The sequence below is a fragment of the Macrotis lagotis genome, chromosome X, assembly GCF_037893015.1.
Source record: "Macrotis lagotis isolate mMagLag1 chromosome X, bilby.v1.9.chrom.fasta, whole genome shotgun sequence".
NCBI classification, from domain to species: Eukaryota; Metazoa; Chordata; class Mammalia; order Peramelemorphia; family Peramelidae; genus Macrotis; species Macrotis lagotis.
The window spans coordinates 326,594,608-326,615,359 of record NC_133666.1 but is presented as its reverse complement, the minus strand read 5'-3'; the positions used below and the strand labels follow the sequence as shown (position 1 = coordinate 326,615,359).

Here is a 20,752-nt window from a genome sequence, read left to right as displayed (position 1 = left end):
TGTTCCTTGCTTTAATCTTGCATTTCATCTCTTACTTGGGGAACAATAATAAAATCATAATTGCCTTGACTTCTGGATTTGTTTAGTCATTTTTTAGTCATGAGCAACTCTAAATGACCCCATTTGGGGTTTCCTTGGCTTAGACACTGGAGAGGTTTGCTATTTCCTTCTCCAGCTCGTTTAAAGATGAGGAAACTTGAGACAAAAAACTTGCCCAAGGTCACATAGCCAGTAAGTGACAGGCCAGATTTGAACCCAGGAAGATGAGTCTTTCTAACTCCAAGCCTTGACTACTAGATATTTGGTGTGACGAACTTCTACTCTTTGGATTAAGTCCTGTGAACAAATAGTCCCTGATTCCCTCCCCTGGCCATCACTTCCTTTAATATGCATTGTATTCCCATAGTGGAATGTAAGGACAGGGTTAACCGCACTTTTATACTTGTATCCCCAGTGGCTAGCACAAAGTAGGTGCTCCACAGATGTATGTAAATTGATCGATTGCCCTTATCCATTAGTGTTCTTTCTGGTTATGATTGTAACATACCTTTGCATCCTCCCAGCAGAATGAAATCTCCTTGTGGACTAGGTCTGTTTTATTTGTCTTTGTATCCCTATGACAGATCTCAGTAAGCATAATAGGTGCTTAATAATTTTTTTTTACTTGACTTTCATTTTGGCAGAGGAGAAATCTATAGTATAAATTGAGATTTTGTAAGAGGAAATTTCATAAAAAACAGTTAATGAAAATTACAGGTTGACAAAGGCAACTTCTTGAGTTAGGAATTGAAAGAGATGTAAAGATCAGACAATCCAATCCCTTCATGTAACTGAAGCCTAAATATTAGTGCCATGATTAGAACTCAGCTTTCTTTAATTGCCCATTTAGTACACTTTTCTTTATCATATTACCTCAGTTCCTTATATGTGTTATAGTATTTAAATTTCATGCAACATTTACAATGCAGCTAATGAATTTTAAAAATAAAAGGGGAGGATACTTTATTTCTCTTCAAGAAATGGTTAATTAGGAGGGAAACCTATGATCAGAAAAAGGACTATGTAACATTTAAATAGAAAGCTTAAGGTTTAAGAGTAAAGTCTTTTTTATATTAATACATGTTAAATTTTTAGAATTGCTTGCCCATCAATTTGGAGAAGCAAGCATTTTTGTCAGTTCTTCACCTAATCTTAATGAGTGAGAATTTACAATGTGAAGTAGGTGTTACTCATTGGAGTTAGAATGGAATAGGAGCTTAGAGATTATGGTCAGACCCCTTCTTTTTCCAGGTAAAATAACTGAGGTTCAGAGCTATCAGATCTCTGGTTCATGGCCACATCAGTAGGAATTGGAATTCAACTCTTAGCATCACAGAACTTCAAATTATAGTATCACAGAAGCTCAAATATCATCCTGTCCAACTCATTCCTAAGCAAAGATGTCCACAGCATCCCTAAGATGTAGCTATCCAACCTTTCTTCTGTACAACTAGCCCCTATCTTCCAATATAATGAGGTTGGCATATCACTGGATAAAGCACTGATCTTGGAGTCAGGAAGATCTGAATTTAGATCTGACACTCAGGCACTTACTAGTTTTCAGACTCAGAAGAAATCACTCTCCAACTGTCAGGATAATAACAGCACCTACCTCAAAGGGTTGTTATAAAGATCAAATGAGATAATATTTGTAGAGCACTTAGCACAGAAGCCACTATAGAAATGCTTATTATCTTCTCTTTCCCAAATAATCCTATTTTTGATTATCTCTTAAGTGTTAGAAAATTTTTATTTCAAGTCTAAATTTCTTCCCTGAATCTAACATTCATTTCTGCCCTCCAAAACCAAGTAGAATAAGTCTCATCCCTCTTTGACATGGTAGCTTTTCAAATATTTAAAGATATTTTTCCACAAATCTTCTCTTCTCCAGATTAAACAGCCTCAGTTACTTCATCAGATTCACTTTTGGAATAGTAGCTCTTATTTTGCCCCTCCAATTCATTCTCCTTTGGTCATATTTCAGTTTGGCTCTATCTTTCCTAAAATGCAGTGCCTGGCACAGAATAAATAATGAATGTTTGCTAATTGATTGATTTTACTCTATTTTTGTAGTATGAGAATAGTGACAATTCATTTGGCATGCACTGCTGTATGTGGCGTTCGTAGCTTCTTCGCATGTACAGCCAACTCTTTGTGTAAAATGCTTCCGGACTGGAGTCATTCAGTAATTACAGTTATTGACTCCAGTTGTCTTGTAGTAACCAATCCTCCACAATCCACCTGGACTGCTAAGAGGCAACTAAAAAAAATTTTTTTTGCCTGGCCAACTGTAGAAGGGCAAGGAGAACCAATCTGGGTGGTGGATTTTCTGCAAAGAAACACAACAAGGGCTTTGGAGGAACTTGAAAACAAGGTAAGTATCAATGGGCAAATTGGGGCATAGGTAGATGAGTTCCACCCACATATTTCTGAGTTAAATGTCTACAGGGTAATATTTATAAATGTCTCTGAGTCAATTCCACTTTTCCATCCCTAATTTTTTTCTCTTGCTTTTCTTTCAATATATTTCTATTTTCTTTCAGATATGTAAAAACTATTAAGTTTATTAAAGAAATTAAACTTGATCTTAATCATTTTAATTTTTAAAAAATATCTCTTCTGAATTTCTTAGAATATTGCCTACTAGATAAACAGAAATCTCACTGTCCCCAGTATTTAAGTGTTGAAAGACATTTCCTTTGCCGGTTGGAATAATCACTCCAGAGTTCTGTTATCTATTATAAATTTCATTGGTTATGGTTTGATCTCTGTTGTTTCTTTATAAGAAAAAATGTTGAAAACAACTTGGTACAACTCTTTCCTTCCACACCTCTATGTTTACTTTTATTTTTCTCCTTCAGGGAGATGAAGGAATAAGGAGGAAAACAGCAGCCAGAATTAGGTTTAACTTGAGTTTCTCTATTCATTAATTCCTGAGGGCTTTTTAATTTATGCTGATATCTATTTATGGTTTCTAGTCTACTCACTCTTTCCCCTATGTTTGTCCCAAGTCTATCATTCCTGTCACTTTGTAGCTTGTATTATTGCTTTTAAAATTATTGTTAGTACCCTGTATAGTAATTCCCTAAAAATTCACAGTCCTGACCTTCTAGTCATTTCTCACAATGCTCTTAAAGAGGAGGAAGTTGAATATTATCATTCCTGCTTTGCAAGGCATGCAGTCCCACACCTGGAAGTTTAGGGCAGGTGATTTGTCTGAGGAATGAGTTGTTTCACAGGAAAATATGAATTTAGCTTAATTGATATATGATGTACTGTGCTGGTGCTAAGAATGGACAGTAAGTAATGATTCTTGAGGGGGACTGTTTTTTCCCTTGCTTTTTCTATCTTCATCTTGGTGTCAGTGAGTCATGACTGTGTATCATGACAAAATGGACTGCTTTTTCCTTCAGTTTGTTTCTTTTGATGATATGGAGTAACACAGCTACAACCTAATTAGCACCTGCAGCTCTTGTTTTCCCAGAAAGAAGGGGCCATCTTTGATTCCTGACAAGGATATTTCCAGGAGCAGTGAAAGTCTCCTGCATTGCCACAATTTAAATTTATATTACTTCTCACCACCAATTAGTGAATCCAAATGGTAAATATGAGATTTTATCTCTTTCTAAGCATTTGGCTACTAAGATAGTTGGAAAAAATGAAACTGCTATTTGTATACTTCAAAAGATAGAAACTATCAAGTAAAGTGTTTCATGGAGCTTCTGACAGCTGTAATAATGCTCTTGTAGAGAGGCTCAGGGACTATTGTAATTGAAGAATTACAGTATTTATCAAAATTCAGATTATTTAGATGAAATAGTAGATGACAAATTTGTGTGAACATTTGTATAGATGCAAAAGCAGTGTGATGAAATGAAAGAACTATGGTGAATAATAGTTAGGGAATGTCAAATGCCATTTGCTGTCTGACCTTGAATGAATCCTTTCCCCCTGAATAATTAGTTTCTTGGTCTATAAAAGAAAAGGATTAGATCAGGTGAGCTTTAATATCCCTTCTATTTCAGGCAGACATTCTATATTTGGAAGGTTATGCATTTTATTTTAAAGTAAGGTTTACTAATAATTTTGATTTTGTAATGTAATCATTTTTTTAGTCAAGTTTTTCAATTAATAAGAATTTTTTCTTGTTTTTCCCATCTAACTGAAAAATAGGAAAACAAATATGTTTAGTCAAACAGAACTAATTTAAACAGTGTCCATGTACAATAATATATGTCTCATTCTGCAATATGAATCATGACCTCTATCAGGAGATGAGTAGCCTGTTATATCACTGGCTTTCTGGAAAAGTGTTTGGTCACTGCACTGAACAGTTCTTAAGTCTGTAGAAATTCATTGTTTTAACAGTTCTGTTGCTATTGTATAAATTATCATTTTGATTCAGCCCACTTCACTCTGTATCAGTTCATACAAGTCTTCCCTTGTTTCTCTGAAATGGTGCCTTTTGCCATTTCACTTGTATATTCATATAAGTTATTCTACCCCAAAGAAACTGCCTCTCCAAACATTGAAGCTTCCCTTATAAAAAAAACAATTATGACCAACCAATATAGTGAAGCTCTCAATTTTCATATTTTCTCTTATTAACAACACAGTAGAATTTTTGTTGATTTGAACTATTTTTTTCTAAAACAAATAGGGGTAGAGCATGAGGTTTAATTGTGTCTTTCCTACCATCTGGATGTAGAAAAATTTTATTTAAAATATTTTAAACCAGAAAAATTCCAGTAACAAACCAGATCCGTGTATAATAAAAATTAGAATAAGGTAGAGAACATTAGTATGGACGTTGATTTCTTAAAGTGGATTCCCTCAAATTTAGTTTTATACCCTCCTGTTCTTTGGGATGTAACTAATACCAGTTGTTATGGAGTCCATGGATAGGTGAAGGCATAGTCTTCCTATAAAGAGATGACTCACGTGTTCATATTAGAAGAAATATTTAGAATTGTGATTAATAATAAATCACATTAATTTTGAGTTTCCTTAGGTTATTAAGTCAATTCTTTTTGACCTCAAGTTTACTTGGTGAAAGAAACAGGGTTCTATACATATGCTTACATCTCACACTGCATAGGTGCCTAAGGGAGGGTTGATCTCATTTTAATCCTGCATTTATTTATTTACTCACTCTCTTTTCCCAGATAAGTGTATTTTTGTTCAATCTTCAGCAGCAATTCATTTGAACTTAAGCGTGTGAATGTTTAATTTTAAAATGAAACTGGCAACCCTAGAGCAAGGCTGAAATAATCTTGTGGTTACTTCCTATTCAGAGCCTCAATATAATTAATGTGTTTGTTGATTTTGAGAAGTGAGACAGTGGAGAGGGGAGAAAGTGTCCCAGAACTTATTCATTCTTCTCTTGTATGATTATTATTCTGCTTAAGTGCCAGTGACATTCATGAATGATACTGTAAAGTTCAAAGTGTTTATATAACAGTTTCAACCTGAAAAAGCATAGAGAAGAAACTAGAAGTAGTTTGTTTCATTGAATGTCAGTCAGAAGCAACCTCAGAAGTCACCTTGGGTTAACCAAGAAGAAAGAATCTTTTCTTATAGTACATTATCCAACAAGTGGTAACCTGGTCTCCACTTGAAACATCTTCAAAGGCCAAGAACAAGTCCACTCCCTCCTACACAACAACTCTTCAAAAAGATTTAAGAAAAAAAAAAGCTACTGTATCCTCACTATATTTTTTTCTTCTAGGTAAAATAGCCTTAGATTCTTTAACTGCTCCAACTTTTTTATGACTCAACAGACTTGCACAAATGGTGAGCTGTCACCATTGATTAGAATTTCGAGATCTGAATGTAATCTCTATACGCTTAGGTTTATGGACATATTTGTAAAAGTAAGAGTCCTCCTTAAAATTTAATTGGGTATGTGTATGAATGAAATATTGTGACAATTTTCCTTCTGCCATATAAGCTAACTTCTTTCCCTAGGAAAACACATGGGAATTAGCAAAAGGAAAGTTTGATTTAAAATAAAAAACAAAAGGTTAAAAAAAACCTGAAATATTTAGAAACTACTGTAGGTAAACACATCTGAGTTGAATAAAAAATAATAATTCAGGTCTACATAATACTTCTTTTTAGCATAACCAGTGTTTGTTCAGCTAATCCTGACAATTAATCCCTGTACATTTAAGAAGGAAATCACTAGAGGTATAGAATATATCATATATAACTGATAACTAACTCTACAAGGTGAATGTGATCCATTCAGCCTTAATGTAGGAAAATAATATCTCATATTAAAATAGGTCTTGAAGGTTTCTGAACATCTTTCTTCATATCCATCCTGCAAGTTAGATAGTGTAAATACAAAAGACAAAGCTCAAATCCAGAGTTAGTTCATAAATCTCTGATTAGAAACAGTTCCAGAAACAGAGGGCCAAGGAAGAGGCTATGGTCAGTCACATAAGGCAGGAAGTATCAGAGCTGGAAAATGAACACAGATCCTCTGATTTCAGTACTTGTCCACAGTTGATAAATGGTAAAGTCTCAGATTGAAGCCAGTTTTCTGACCCCTGTTCTGGTTGCTCTTCTCCCTTAGGCAGCTACTCCCCCAAAATATAAACCTACGTTTATAAACTTGGGTGTAGGTGATATAGGTGGTTGAATGTAGACTGGTATTGGAAGATGCTGAAAATAACTCACCATTTCTCCCACTTCATTGTGATGTTTGCTTAAGATTATTTCCAAGACAATGTCATGAATTTTCAGTGGCCAATTAGAGTTGTTGACTTTTTTTTTTTTAGGTTTTTGCAAGGCAAATGGGGTTAAGTGGCTTGCCCAAGGCCACACAGCTAGGTTGTTATTAAGTGTCTGAGACCGGATTTGAACCCAGGTACTCCTGACTCCAAGGCCAGTGCTTTATCCACTAGCCGCCCCAGTTGTTGACTTTCAAAATAACAAAAGAACTGTGACTTGAGAAATCAAAGACGGTGGGGCCAACAGTGGAGACACAGGATAAGCAAGGGTTTATAACCTTGGGGTCAATGAGCTTTAAATTTTTTTTATAAATTTCAATATAATTGGTTTCCTTTGCAATCCCATGTATTTTATATTTAGAAAAATTATTCTGAGTAAAGGGAGTACGTGGGTTTCACCAGTCTATGAAAATTGTTCAGGGCACACAAAAAAGTTAAGAACCTCTGGGGTAAGAAAGGTCAGAAGTCACAGGACCCATAATGAAATAGAGCCTCTTCTATCCTCTCTGAAAAGAGCTTTGAATGAGAAATCTTTTTTTTCTTCTAAGGGTCTTGGTCTCACATTAAATAGGAAAAATCAAACCTACATAAGAGTAATCTTTTCTCTTTAGCTCTTCTATCTTTCTACTGGGTAGAAAAGTGAAGAGGAGAAATAATAAGTTAAGCTTGCCCAATTTTAATTGGGACCATAGTCAGGAAACTAGCACAAAACTGTAAACAAAATGTTATTCCATATGAATATTGAAAATATTTTAAAATTTATCATTATGGATTGCTAGGAAAGAAGGATGAAAGGAAAGGTGCAAAGAGAAACATATACAAGAGTGAGAGAGAGATATGGAAACAAAAGGAAGGTGAAGGAAATAAGCTTTTATTCCTATTTTACAGTTGAGAAAATTGAAGTTAAGTGACTTGCCCAGAGTCAAAGAATTAGTAAATGTGTGAGGCCCCTGAAGATTTTAGGCCTAGGGGTTTATCCACAAATCTATCTAGTTGCCTCAGAGAGAAACAGACCTCTGAAAAATAAGGGGTAGCAAAAGGAAGAGGGAAAAAGGTTTGGGAAGTTTTAAAATGTTAGTAAATTTACAAATAAATACTGTTTGCATTGGTGGGAGGATGTTGAATATTATTACCACCTTTTGAAATTTTAATGACAGGGTTAATCCCTGTCCCAAGCTCTCACATTGCTTTTATTCTGAATTCTTCAGAGTTTTGGCTCTGAATGGAATAGGATAGATCTAGCAGTCTTCTGGTGACAGCTATGAAGACATGGGTCAGAGACAGCAAAATTATGCAGAAATATACTTTTTAGATCTATGTACCTTCTGTTTCTAGCATTATCTGATTTTATTGCTGCTCTTATCTTTAATAACTTAGAAATAGCATGGCCATAAAGAGCTTTGTAGCTTTCTTAATGAGTATGAAAAATTACTTAGAAAAACTACCAATTTTACTAAGGAAATAAGTGTTTTTTTAAAAGGCCTACATAACAGTGCTTATTAGTGTCAATAGTTCAGTGCAAACGTTCCTGGAATAATTTTAAATGACTTATCTTTATATAAAAAGTACTTTAAAAATACTCTAACACTTAGGGGAAAGGAAAAAAGCAAGATTGTCACAATGTCTCTGAGTAATATTTGAAAGAAATTTTTTTTAAAAAACAACTTGATTTCTGTTTATATATGCATGTTTCACTGTTCATAATAATTTATCCTAAATAAGGTTTTATTGTCTCTTAAAATCTTAAACCCAGAAACTCCCTAGTAGAGAGAGTCATAGGAAAGTCAGATCGTCATTTTCAGATATTATTTTCCCAGTCCCCTAGGCTGTAAATCTTCATTCCATCTTGAATACTTTTTTTCTTTTCTCTTTTCCCTCTTCTCATCCAATGTTTCCAAGTTAAAAACAGTCCTTCCATTTGTGCCCTTCTCTCCATTTGCACAGACATTTCCCTAATTCAAGCACTTGTCATCTGGACTTTTGTAATAATTACCTAACTAATTTCCTTTCCCCATCCTTTCTTTGAAAAAGTTTCCAGTACAATTTTCCTAATCCCAGGGTTTCTATCACTCACTCACTTGCTCAGAAAATCATCAGTGACGTTCTTTTGCTGATAACATAAGATACTGGCTCCTTGACCTGGCATACTCTCTACAATCTGCTTCATCATCCTTCCATGTTTTTTTGCCTCATTTCCAGTCAGTAAATAACAATTTAGGTGGTAATTAATGTGTGCCAGGCTATGCAGTGAGATAAAAACAAAGGCATATATTTTGTCCTTACCTTCGAGTAACCTAGGATTAGAATGCTGAACCTGGAGTATGGAAGATCTGAGTTCAAAACCAGTCTATGACACTTGCCAACTATGTGAGCCTAGGCAGCAATAATATTTATAAAGCAATCTAAGGTTTGTAAAACCTTCCCCCTCTTTTTTTCCTCCAAATGAAGAATGTACAAGGGGAATTGAAGTTGATCCTAATGCATCACATTTATAGTTAATGTCCTTATTTTTGACTCAATGAATAAGTGAACCATGGTTCTTTTAAATAAGTAAGTTAAGGACCTTCTGACAAACCAACATTTACCTTTATCTCTTACAATTGTATATGATTTCAAAGTAATTTTATAGTCATTAGTTCAGCATCAAGATTTAACATCCCTTTAACTCAGTTTTCTCATTATTTCTAGGGGATAGGAGCTAATATTAATCCCATTAATCCCAATCTCATTTCTCATCTGACAGAATATCACAATATATTCATATCAGCTACCTTGGATGATTATTAATGATATGTTCACTAATCATGAGTATGCTCCGAAGGCTCTTTCCTGCATTCTCTGCTCTTTTTTCCTCTTTTATCCTTTTATATTATCTCACTTTGGTGACCTCTTCTGTTCATATAGACTTAATAATAATGATTAATAATAGCAACTATCTCCTAGGATTGTAAAGATTAGATGAGATATTTGTAAAGTGCTTGCTTTTCAAGTCTTTTCTTCTTCTTCTTCTTCTTCTTCTTCTTCTTCTTCTTCTTCTTCTTCCTTCTTTTTGATTTTGCAAGGCAATGGGCTTAAGTGACATGCCCAGGTCAAATGGCTAAATAAGAATTAAGTGTCTGAGATTGAATTTGAATTTAGGCCCTCCTGACTCCAGGGCTGGTGCTCTATCAACTGCACCACTTTAGCTGCCTTTTTTGCAAGTGTTTAAGTTGTATAAAATGCTGGTTATTGTTATTTATAAAAGATATATACAGACTACATGAAAGATAATCTCAGAGAGGGATATACTATCAATTTGGGATTAAGAGGAACCTGGAAAGATCTCCTACAGAAGTGAGATTTGAACTGAATCTTGAAGAAAACCAGGGAAACTGTTTGGCAGAGGTGAAGGGAGAGAGCATTAATTGTTTGGGATCAGCCATCACAAAAGCACTAGTTGGGAATGAAGAATGTATATGAGGAACTATCAATAATAGATCAGTGTGTCTGTATTATAGAAAGTGTGTAGACTAGAAAGGTAGGAAGGAACTTGGCTATGACTAATTTACATGTTAGGGAAGTTTATATTTGATCCTGGAGCCCTTGGAGTTTGTTGATTAAGGGGTCAACATAGTCAAATATATATTTTCTGAAAGTGGAATGGGGAGAAACCTAAGGCCGGTGGACCAGCTAGAGGGCTACAGGTGAAAGATGATTTAAGCCTAAAATAGTGGGTGGCTTTCTGAATGAAGAAAAGGAGAAATATATAAGGTAGCTGTAGGGGTAACAGTGATGGTTTGGCAGTAGACTAGCTATGTGTGCTGTGTGAGAGAATGAAGAGTCCAGGATAATATTTAGGTTGTGAGCCTGGATAATTGGATAATGCATGTGATCTTAATGAGAAAATTGAGAAGAAAGGAGAGATTTATTCAAAGAGAAAGTTGTTATGTTTTTATTTGCATATGCTGAGTTTGAATTGTTTCGAAAGGCAGTTGGTAAGGTGGGATTGTAGCTCTGGAAAGAAACTAGAGCTGGATATATAGATTTGGAAATCACATAGAAATGAAAATTAAACTTATAGGAATGGAAGAGATCATATATATAAGAAAATATATAGAGAGAAATATAGAGGATAATATAGAGGGAAAAGAGAAAAGAATTCAGGACAGAGGTTTGGGGGACATCCATGGTTGAAAGACATATCATAAGTAAAGATGAAACCAAGGTAGCTAATATGGATATATTACTATACTACATCAGACTATAATAATAATGATCATAGTCATTATTATTAATAATAATATTGTTATCATCATTTTGCCTTAGATACTTCTTGAGTAAGTTATAACCTCTGCTTTGCCCCAGTTTCTTCAATTATAAAATGGAGATAATGATAACATCTACTTTCCAGGGTTACGATTAGGATCAAATGAGATAATTTCGGTTAAATTGTGCCTAGCAGATAATAGATTCTTAAAACTTGCTTATTTCTCGCTTTCTGCCTTTCTAATAATTGTCAGTCCCCAGGAGTATTATCCCATCTCCTGATTTATCCTAAATGTAGGATAAAAGTGGGCACATCTACAAAAGAGGTAATCTATAAAAATAATAACTAGCATTTATATAGCAATTTAAGGTTTTCAGAGCTCTTTTCCTCCCAGATGATGAATTCGAGTGGTAGAATTGAAGTTGATCTTAATGCTTTAGATTTACATTTAATGGACAAGTGAACTTTAGTAATTTTAACTAAATATATCAAGATAGAACCTCCTGAGAAATCCAACATTTACCTTAATCTCTTACAATGATATAAACTTTCAAAGTAATTTCATGGTTGTTAAATCATTATTAGCTCAACATTAAGATATTAGATGTCAGTAGAAACAAAAACCAACTCAAACTTCAGGCACTGAGAATTGAAGGAAAGAAAGTCCTGTCTGATAGTCTATTTTGACTAAATCTATAGGGAAAAGTGCCCTCATGTTAGTGTTAGTCCCTAGAGTAATAAGTAAGCTGACATACAGAATTATAAATGCTTAATTAATGAAACAGGAAACTTACTTAATCTGTATGACATGAAACCTCTGTTTTGTAGAATTATCATGTTACAAGGTGGAGCCTACAGTCATTAGTAAGAATATTTTACATTTTCATAGTATTTTACAGCTCAGCCTCACAACTCCAAAACCAATATCCCAGGAAGAGAGAGAGAAAATTACTTGGAGGGCCTTGTCAAGTATACTGCTATAACTCACTTTGTGATGCAGACTCTTCATCACCAAAACCTTTCTTATCATTAGTGCCTAAAACCTCTGGGTTAGAGCATGGTCTGTACATGGTGCAACCTCAGAGATACACCAACACAAAGGTTTACCATTTTGTCATCAAAGTTTCACCAGCAGCTCTCTTTCAAGGATTTAGATTTACATTTGGTGCCTTTAGTTATGACTCATATTGAACAAGTGAACCTTAGCAACTTTAACTAAATATATCAAAGTAGAACCTCCTGACAAGTTCAAAATTTATCTTAATCTCTTACAATTGTATAAACTTTCAAAGTAATTTCATAAGCTTTATTTGAATACACTTTGTAAACAGCTTCATATTGATCTATTCTAGAATACTAACCCAGGGCTTCTAGCTCTTTCACTTTTACCTGCTGCCTCAATGAAATACTATTTATCTAAATGCTTCATCTGGCACATTTTATAGTTGGCTAGCTTTTCAGTTGTGTCTGACTCTTTGTGACCCCCCATTTTAGTTTTTCTTGGCAAAGTTACAAAGTGGTTTGCCATTTCCTTATCCATCTCATTTTACAGGTGAGAAAACTGAGGCAAATGGGGTTAAGTGACTTGCCTAGAGTCTCACTGGTAGTAAGTGACTGAGTTCAGATTTGAACTCAGCTCTTTGCATCTCCACAAGTATACTAATAATTCCACCATTAGTAAAGATTTTTCCTTGAGATGATAGTGTTAGTGAGAAGACTTTAAAGATTAGTCAACAAATCAAGTAGGATTTTCTAAGCTTTAATTATGTGCCAGGCAGTATGATAAGCACAGGTAATCTGTAAAACCCTCATTGCTTGGTTTTGCATAGAAACTAGGGTTTCCTATATGTCCAAAATCTTTATTATATTATCTTATGCAATAAAGATATATTATGTTTCCTTTAAAGAATTATGATGCTTAAAAGAGGGAAAATTTCATTGGAACAATTTCTGTAAGCAGAAAGTACACTAAATAAGCTAATAAAATGGCATAGGGAAAGAGTTTTATAAGCAGACTTGCCCTTAGGTTCTCCCTTGCCAGATATCAATGATTCACTTTCTTTATCTGTAAAGTTCAAACCAGATGATATCTCTTACTTTTATCTCCAGTTTTCCATGACTGAGAGTAAAAAAAAAAACCAAAAACTCTTTGCAATAACCCTAAGCTGGAAAGGAAAATAAATAAAAGAAGAACCCAGAGTTTAATTGAGAATTTGGACATTTTTGGGTCTTTGGGTAGTGAAGGGAATCCATATGCACTGGGGTTTATGTGATGAGTTCAGCCTTGATTTAAAGGTAATTAGAAAAAAAAAGAAGTATGGGCATGTACAAAGATGTGTCTTTAGAATTCCTTTGAGTTTCACTTTTGGTGTTGATATCTGTCTTAGAGCAGACTCATTTGTAAATAGAATATTTAAGTTAATTGATAGGTTCCAACAACTAACCTGCTTCATGCACACCTCTATTGCTTCCAGCCTCAAAGAAGCAAAAAAACCCATACTAGTGGCAGCTAGGTGGCATAGTGTACAGAGCACCAGTCATGGAGTCAGGAGGACCTGAGTTCAAATCCAGCCTCAAACATTTAATTATTGCCTAGCTGTGTGAACTTGAGAAAGTCACTTAACCCCATTGCCTTAAATAAAAATTTAAAAAAATAAACCCCAGTCTAGCTTGTCATAGCTTTCAGAGTGTGCTCAAGGGAGAACCACTTCAGAGGCTGAACATAGGGAAGTGCAGAGGTAAGCTTGCAGATCTAGACTTTAGGGAAAAACAGACAATAAAGTGAAATTCTTGATTACTTCTTGGTAAGTTGTAACTCAGCTAATCCTTTAATAGTTATTGGGAGCAGTATCATTATCCAAAGAGCTTCTCAAAATGCCTAAGACCTTTAACAATTGCTTAGAAGCTATATTTCTTCTACTGTCATTTGATGATGATGATGAACCAATGTTTATATAGTACTTACTTTGGGCCAGAAACTGTGCTTTATAATTACTAACTCATTTAATAATAGTAGTAATAATATTTAGATAGCGCTTACTATGGACCAGGCACTAGGCTAACTTTACAATTATTATCTCATTTAATAATTATAATAATTGTAATAGTAGCTAATATTTATATGCTAAGTGCTTTACAATTTTTGTCTTATTTTTTCTCACAACAACCCTGAAAGGTGGTACTATCAATAGCCCAATTTTACAGATGAGGATGAGGATGAGGATGATGATGATGATGATGATGATGATGATGATGATGATGATGTTTGTCCTTCATTCTCAAAGAAGATCGTGGCACCAGGGAGGTGATGCTATGACTTGCAAGTGAACTGAATTTGAGTGAGGGCCTCACTTTCTCTTCCAGAGTCTTCTGGGTCCAGTGGTCAGATATGAATCAGGATGACTGGAGATAGCCCTGGATGAGAAAGTCAGGGATACATAACTTGCCCAAGGTCACACAGCTAGTAAGTGTCTGAGGTCAGATTGGAACTCATGTCTTCTTGTCCCCATAACTATTCATTAGACCGTCTAGCTTCTCCTGGGTGATAGGCAGATATCCAAGTTATTCTGTTAGCTGTGTCCTCATTTTTGACATGAGAGATATCAGGATATAGTGTAAATAATAGACTAGGAGACTGGAAGATCTGAATTCATATTCCTCTAATCTCTGCTGGCTTTCTGACCCTTAATAAGTAATTTAACTTCTCTAAAATGGAGGTTCTTAATCTGAAATCTGCGTTTTTAGACTACATTTAAATATAAATTGTCTTCTTTGCAATCACTGTATTTTGTTTTATACATCTAAAAATATTATTTGACAATGAATCCAGGTACTTAACCAGTCTTTTAAAGGGATCCACATCTTGCATTGTGGAATAGCTGTCAACATCACTGGTAGAGGGAGTCCCTTAACTGATGAAATTGAAGGTCTGTCCTTTTTCCCCAAAAAATGTTTTTATGTGAATGTCGGGTTTCTTTTTGTACAAACCCTACCTATCAATCTCAGCTTGAAATATTTTTATTTTATTTTTATTTTGTTTTATTTTGTTTGTTTTTAGGCTTTTTCAAGGCAAATGGGGTTAAGTGGCTTGCCCAAGGCCATACAGCTAGGTAATTATTAAATGTCTGAGGCTGGATTTGAACTCAGGTGCTCCTGACTCCAGGGCCAGTGCTCTATCCACTGCACCACCTAGCCACCCCTCTCAGCTTGAAATATAGACAGCTAATGGTTTAGTGGATTAAGTGCTTGACTTGGAGTCTGAATTCAAATCTAATTTAAAATACTAATTACTTGAGCCTAGGCAAGAAGGACACATTCTAGCTTTAATATTCTGATTCTATAATTCCCTGGAGCTAATTTGCTTTATCTTTCTTTACCATGTTATAAGATTTGTCTTTGTTTATTGTAGTTTATTTATTGTTATTATATTCATCAATCATCTAAACAATTAATATTAAACATCTTCTATGTGGCAGGCATCTAGGACCAATGTAAAGAATAAGTTCTTTCCAGGCCTGTGGACCAGACAATGTTATGTGTATGGAGAAGGGAAATGGAGTATTATGTGAGGAACATGCAAAGGGTATTTCAATCTGAGGGCGTCCAACTTGAACCCTCTTGATGTCCCTGAACAAAACACTCTCTCATGGCTCCAGGTATTTTGTCTGGGCTCTCTCATGCCAGAATGCTCTATCTTCTCAGCTCTCCTTCCTGATTTCCCTGGATTTCTTCAGATCCCTCCTAAAATTCTGTTTTCTACAGGAAGCTTTTCTTAATCTTCCTTAAAGAGCACTTTCTTTTCTGATTATTCCTTTCCATTTATCCTCTTTGCATATTATCTTCCCCTTTAGACTGTTTTCTTTGTGAGAATAGGAAATTTCCATTTTCCTTTTTTTGTATTTCCAGTAATTAACATAGTGCCTGGCATGAAGCAGATAATTAATGCTTGTAGATGGACTAATAGAGGAGAGAAATTTATTGTGAGTTAGGAAAGATAGGTTGGGACCAAGTTCTAAAGGGCTTTAAAAGTTCTATATATTATTCCAAAATCAATCCAGGTCTTCATCTCATGCCTAGATTAGAGTAAAAGTTGGTTTCTTCACTTATAGTTTTATTTCACTTCATTACCTACCTCAAACTTCTACTGGGTAAAATTCCTGAAATAGCATTTTCATCTTCTTGTGACCCTGCACAAACAAATATAATTTGCTCCTCCTTGTTGTTTAACAAAATAATAGCTCCCTTCCTTTTGCCTAACAAATTAAGTCCAAATTTCTAATGCCTTGCTTTCATGGTTTTTTTTCCACAATCAGTTTTCCTTTAGTTATCTAAATGTGTCTCCCAGGATTCTAACCCACATACCTTTGGTTTCAAACAGCCTGATCTCTCCATACTTTGCTCCTGATCTTTTCTCATAGTCTTTTCTCCATGTAAAATGTAATACCTCCACCTCAGTTTTGTTACCTAAATTCTAAGACTCAATTCAGACATCTCCTCTTTTATGAAACCCTCTTAACATATTGTTGAACTTGATCTCTGAACTCCTCTGACTCTATGTCAGCACTCAGAGTTTAGTTCTCTGATTACTCTTAATTGTTTTCCCATTGAATGTATGCATTGTATCATATACATTTATATGCTAGTTCCATTTATCAGGCATGGATTATATTAATAACCTATGGGATCCCCTTCAGTTCTAAGACTCTACAAGAATGCAAGCTCTCTGAGGGAAGGGGTAATGTGGTATACTTAGTCTTTAATCTCTTATAGCACCTAACAGGGTAGGTACTTTAAGATGCTTTTTTAAGCTGATGGACTCATCATTCAAAATATTCATTGTTAGAGGCATATTTATGTATCATTTCATTACTTCATATTATGGATTCTTTTATAATAATACACATGCTCCCACATGTATTCAGTTGATCTTTTCCCTGATACTTCATAAGCTCCATCAGTCATTCATTTGATCTTGGTCTCATCTGGGTGAGTACCTATTGTATCAATTGCAACCTGTCAGTTTTATGTTTCAGTTCTTACCTCTAAACCTTTGTTCAAGATACTTAGGTATTTAAAATAAAGATTTTTCTTTCCCTTTAGAAACTTAGAATGTTTGCTCCTTTTATTTTTTTCATCATCCCTTAAATTTCTCTTAATTTATTAAATCAATCAGAATAATAAAAAACAGTTTATGTCATGGGATCTAAAGCCACAGGTGAAATTCCTAGTCCCATGGCTTATTGTAAAAGTGTTTCTGGGGGCGGCTAGGTGGCGCAGTAGATAAAGCACCAGCCCTGGAGTCAGGAGTACCTGGGTTCAAATCCGGTCTCAGACACTTAATAATTACCTAGTTGTGTGGCCTTGGGCAAGCCACTTAACCCCATTGCCTTGCAAAAACCTAAAAAAAAAGTGTTTCTGAAAACAATGGTCTAGATTAAATAAACTCCTCTGAAAAAAAATTTCACATGGATCTTGGATTGAAACTTTGGTAATTGGTAAGAAAATGGAAAGAATAAAAAAGTCAAAGTCAACTTCTATAAAACAATAAAATATCAGGAAGAGACAGGGATTGGTAGCAATAATGCCTTTGTGGAAAAAGTTATTTTAAAAAACTAAAATCATTTTCCTATTGCAGGAAAGGTTGGTGGCTAGGGCACGTCCTATTACCATTCTTCCCAAGCCTACTCACCAACATCAAGTTATTAATTAAGTATATAAGTGTTGAGTGGCCTTAAGATCTAACTTATTATTAAATTTATCTTGGGGAGCCTTCTTGGGAATGGATTTTTTGGAAATGGAAAAAGTATTTGTCATTTTCCTTGGAGCACTTGTGAAAATTTGCATTGCAAATATCTCTAAATGTCAGCAAGGTTCTCAAAAGTTTGACACCTTGTTTTTTCTCTGCATGCAGATTAAATTCCTGTCTCCAGCCTAGAATTTGGCAGCTTATTCGCCTTAATTTTCATGCAGTAATCAGTGTTGAAAGAGTATTTCTTTGACAGTTGCCCTTGGGGAAAAATAGGACAGAGGTTATTATTTAAGGCAGACAATTAAGTGGAACAGAATAATAATAACATGTACCCAACAGTAAGCATTTTGTTCCAGGAATGTCAAAATTATAAACTTCTTTTCAATATTTCCTGTGGTCTTTGATAAAAAATAAGAATTAAGGCCAATCTGAGCATTTCAGAGAACAATGTTTAGAATACTCAGTTTTAGTGGATTGATTAAAATAAATCAACATGCATTTGCTTTAAGCTAGAGAATGTGAAAAATGTTTCTAAACTAATTCTTCAGTCTTTCCAAATGATAAGGTATTTTATGATGTTGCATCAATGTTTTTGCTTTGTTCCCCATTATGATAAGTTACCCTTTTAAAGAATGTTGCCTGTGTATTATCAAGCCAAGTTAGAACATTGTAAATTTTGATGCTCAAGTATATGTTTCCCCCCTTCCCAAGGTATCTGCTTTGTTAAGGAATTGACTCTCTAAAGTGATGTTTTAAAAACCCGTTTTATCCTCTTAAAGATCATATGAACTTGTTTTGGTGACTAACTTATTTATTCTGAAGCTTTGAAGCATTTGTTTGCAGTTGGCAGCCATGGATCTCATTACCTCAAGCCTTTCTCAGCTTTCCCTAGAAGAACTGATCTTGACTTCGTTGCATTTTATTCCTCTCTTACTTTATTTTCAGAAGAGCCCCATTTCCAGTCTCTTCTCAGAATCACCTTTGCAGTTTCCCAGGGCATTATGAAATTTAAATTTATAACTATGACTCCTATCCCTTCATTTTCCCTAACAGAGCTAGGTGACATGGGGATGGAGTGATAGGCTTAGAGTTAGGAAGACAAGATTTGAATCTTGTCTAGGGTATTTAATAGTCATGTGACCCTGGACAAGTCCCTTGACTCTCTTGTCTATAAAATAGGAATGATAATAGCAACTACCTTCCAGAGTGGTTGTGAGGATCAAATGAGATAGTGCATACAAAGTGCTTTGCAAAACAAAGTGCCGTATGAATGCTAGAACTATTATTATTGTTATTGTTATCCTGTAACAATGAACAGTGATGTGTATGCCTGATTCATCTCTTGTAAGCCTTATGAGAGTAGGGAGTGTTTCATAGTACCATTGTGGCCCACTCAGTTTAGCACATTACAAATGTGCTGAATTAAAAAGAAAATTAAATATTCTGCCTTTGCTTACTCCAACTTTAATAGACAAAAAATTGTTTGCTACTAGATGTTTCTAATAATACCTCTATCTGAGGTCAGCTTTTTAGTGTATTTTTTTCCTGTAAAGAAATGCTGCCAAAATTGTACGAAAGAACTGCAGGTAGGTTTCATTTAGGCTTATATTAGGGTTCTAAGACTTCAGTGGGAGGAATCTTAGCCTTTGTCTTGTGGGCTAAACTGTGGACCCAAGTCTTGAATGAATGCTTAGTTTAAAAGCAAGCTTCCCAGTTGATACAAAAATTGCCTGTTTGTTTGAACAATATGATACATTTCTACACTGTCTATGGAATCCCACAGTGACAATAATGCCTGCTTTCATGAACTTTGGAATGAAAATACTGATGTCCCTTTCTGAAGAATTCACTAAAAAAGGGATTCTAGTTGATGAATCTTTTTGTGCCCATTTAAGGAATATATTATTAGAAAAGAAAAGCAATAGAGGGCCAGAAGTTTTATAAAAAAGGATTAAACTACATAACAATATTTAAGAACTCTTTGTTAAAACAAAGTTCAAAACTGGTGCCAGTAAGGAATTGCTTTTTAACTACTTCCACAGTTTTGCTGACATTCTTGGCAGTGGAACCACCATGTGCAAGCAGGCAGATAACTGATTTGAGACTATAGACTGAACTTGCTTAGATTTCTAACAACACAATAAGGACATTTTTCCAGAAGGTAGAGAATAACTATAAGTTATAGAGAGCAAAAACCAGTTATGTATGTGCTCTTTTAAATTGGGAAAAGAAAGTATGATTATCTGATTTAAAAATTTAGTTCTTAATTCTAAGTGGCATTTGGTTAGGTTAGTATTTAATGTTATCATTCATTTCTCCTTGGAGCAATAGATGATCTGAATATATAGGCAGATGCTATGTCAATTTTTATAACATTTACTTGAGAAAGAACACAGAGTCATTTGAAAGGTTTCAGTACCTTCCTAATACCTCTAGGAAAAAATACAAATTCTTCTGTTTCATTTATAGTCATTTGAAATCTTACTCTAGTCTACATTTCCACTTTCACATTCTTTGTTTTAGCCAAATTGATCTAATTGTCCAATCCTTGCACGTAGTTCTTTATACTGCAGCTTTTTGTATGCAAATTTCTGTCACCTATGGCTTTTCACCACTATCCCTCCATACCTGTTTCTCTTATGCAAAGCTCATTTCAGATGCCACCTCCTATATGGCTTCTTTACTGATCTCATCAAAAAAATTATTTTGCATTTAACCTTGTATATATATTTTTTAATATTATGTGTTTATATTATTGATAGCTATTAATCTCCTTGAGAGCAGGAACTGTTTTCATTTTTTCTTATTATCCTTACTGTCAAGCATAATAGAAGACACATAGTAGAAATTTGATAAACTTGTTGACTGACCATTTGATAAGAATTGATTGCTAAGAATTTTGATAAGAATTGAGCAAGATAAGAAATCATGAATGAGTTGTAAACTGCACAGAAGAAAAATCAAAGTCCCAATCCTATAAAG

General features: G+C 34.6%; 1 protein-coding gene across 9 annotated transcripts in view; it reads left to right on the top strand.

Moving 5' to 3' along the window:
• Positions 1 to 20,752, top strand: part of FHOD3 (formin homology 2 domain containing 3) — a 740,814-nt gene that overhangs the window by 420,462 nt on the left and 299,600 nt on the right. The window contains exon 1 of one of the 9 annotated variants that reach the window (XM_074203817.1): positions 1,101 to 2,413. The exons of the other annotated variants lie outside the window; for them this stretch is intronic. The gene's annotated coding sequence lies outside the window, so the exon portion shown is untranslated. Of the gene's footprint in view, positions 1 to 1,100; positions 2,414 to 20,752 lie in introns of those variants that run through there. 9 annotated transcript variants of the gene reach the window in all.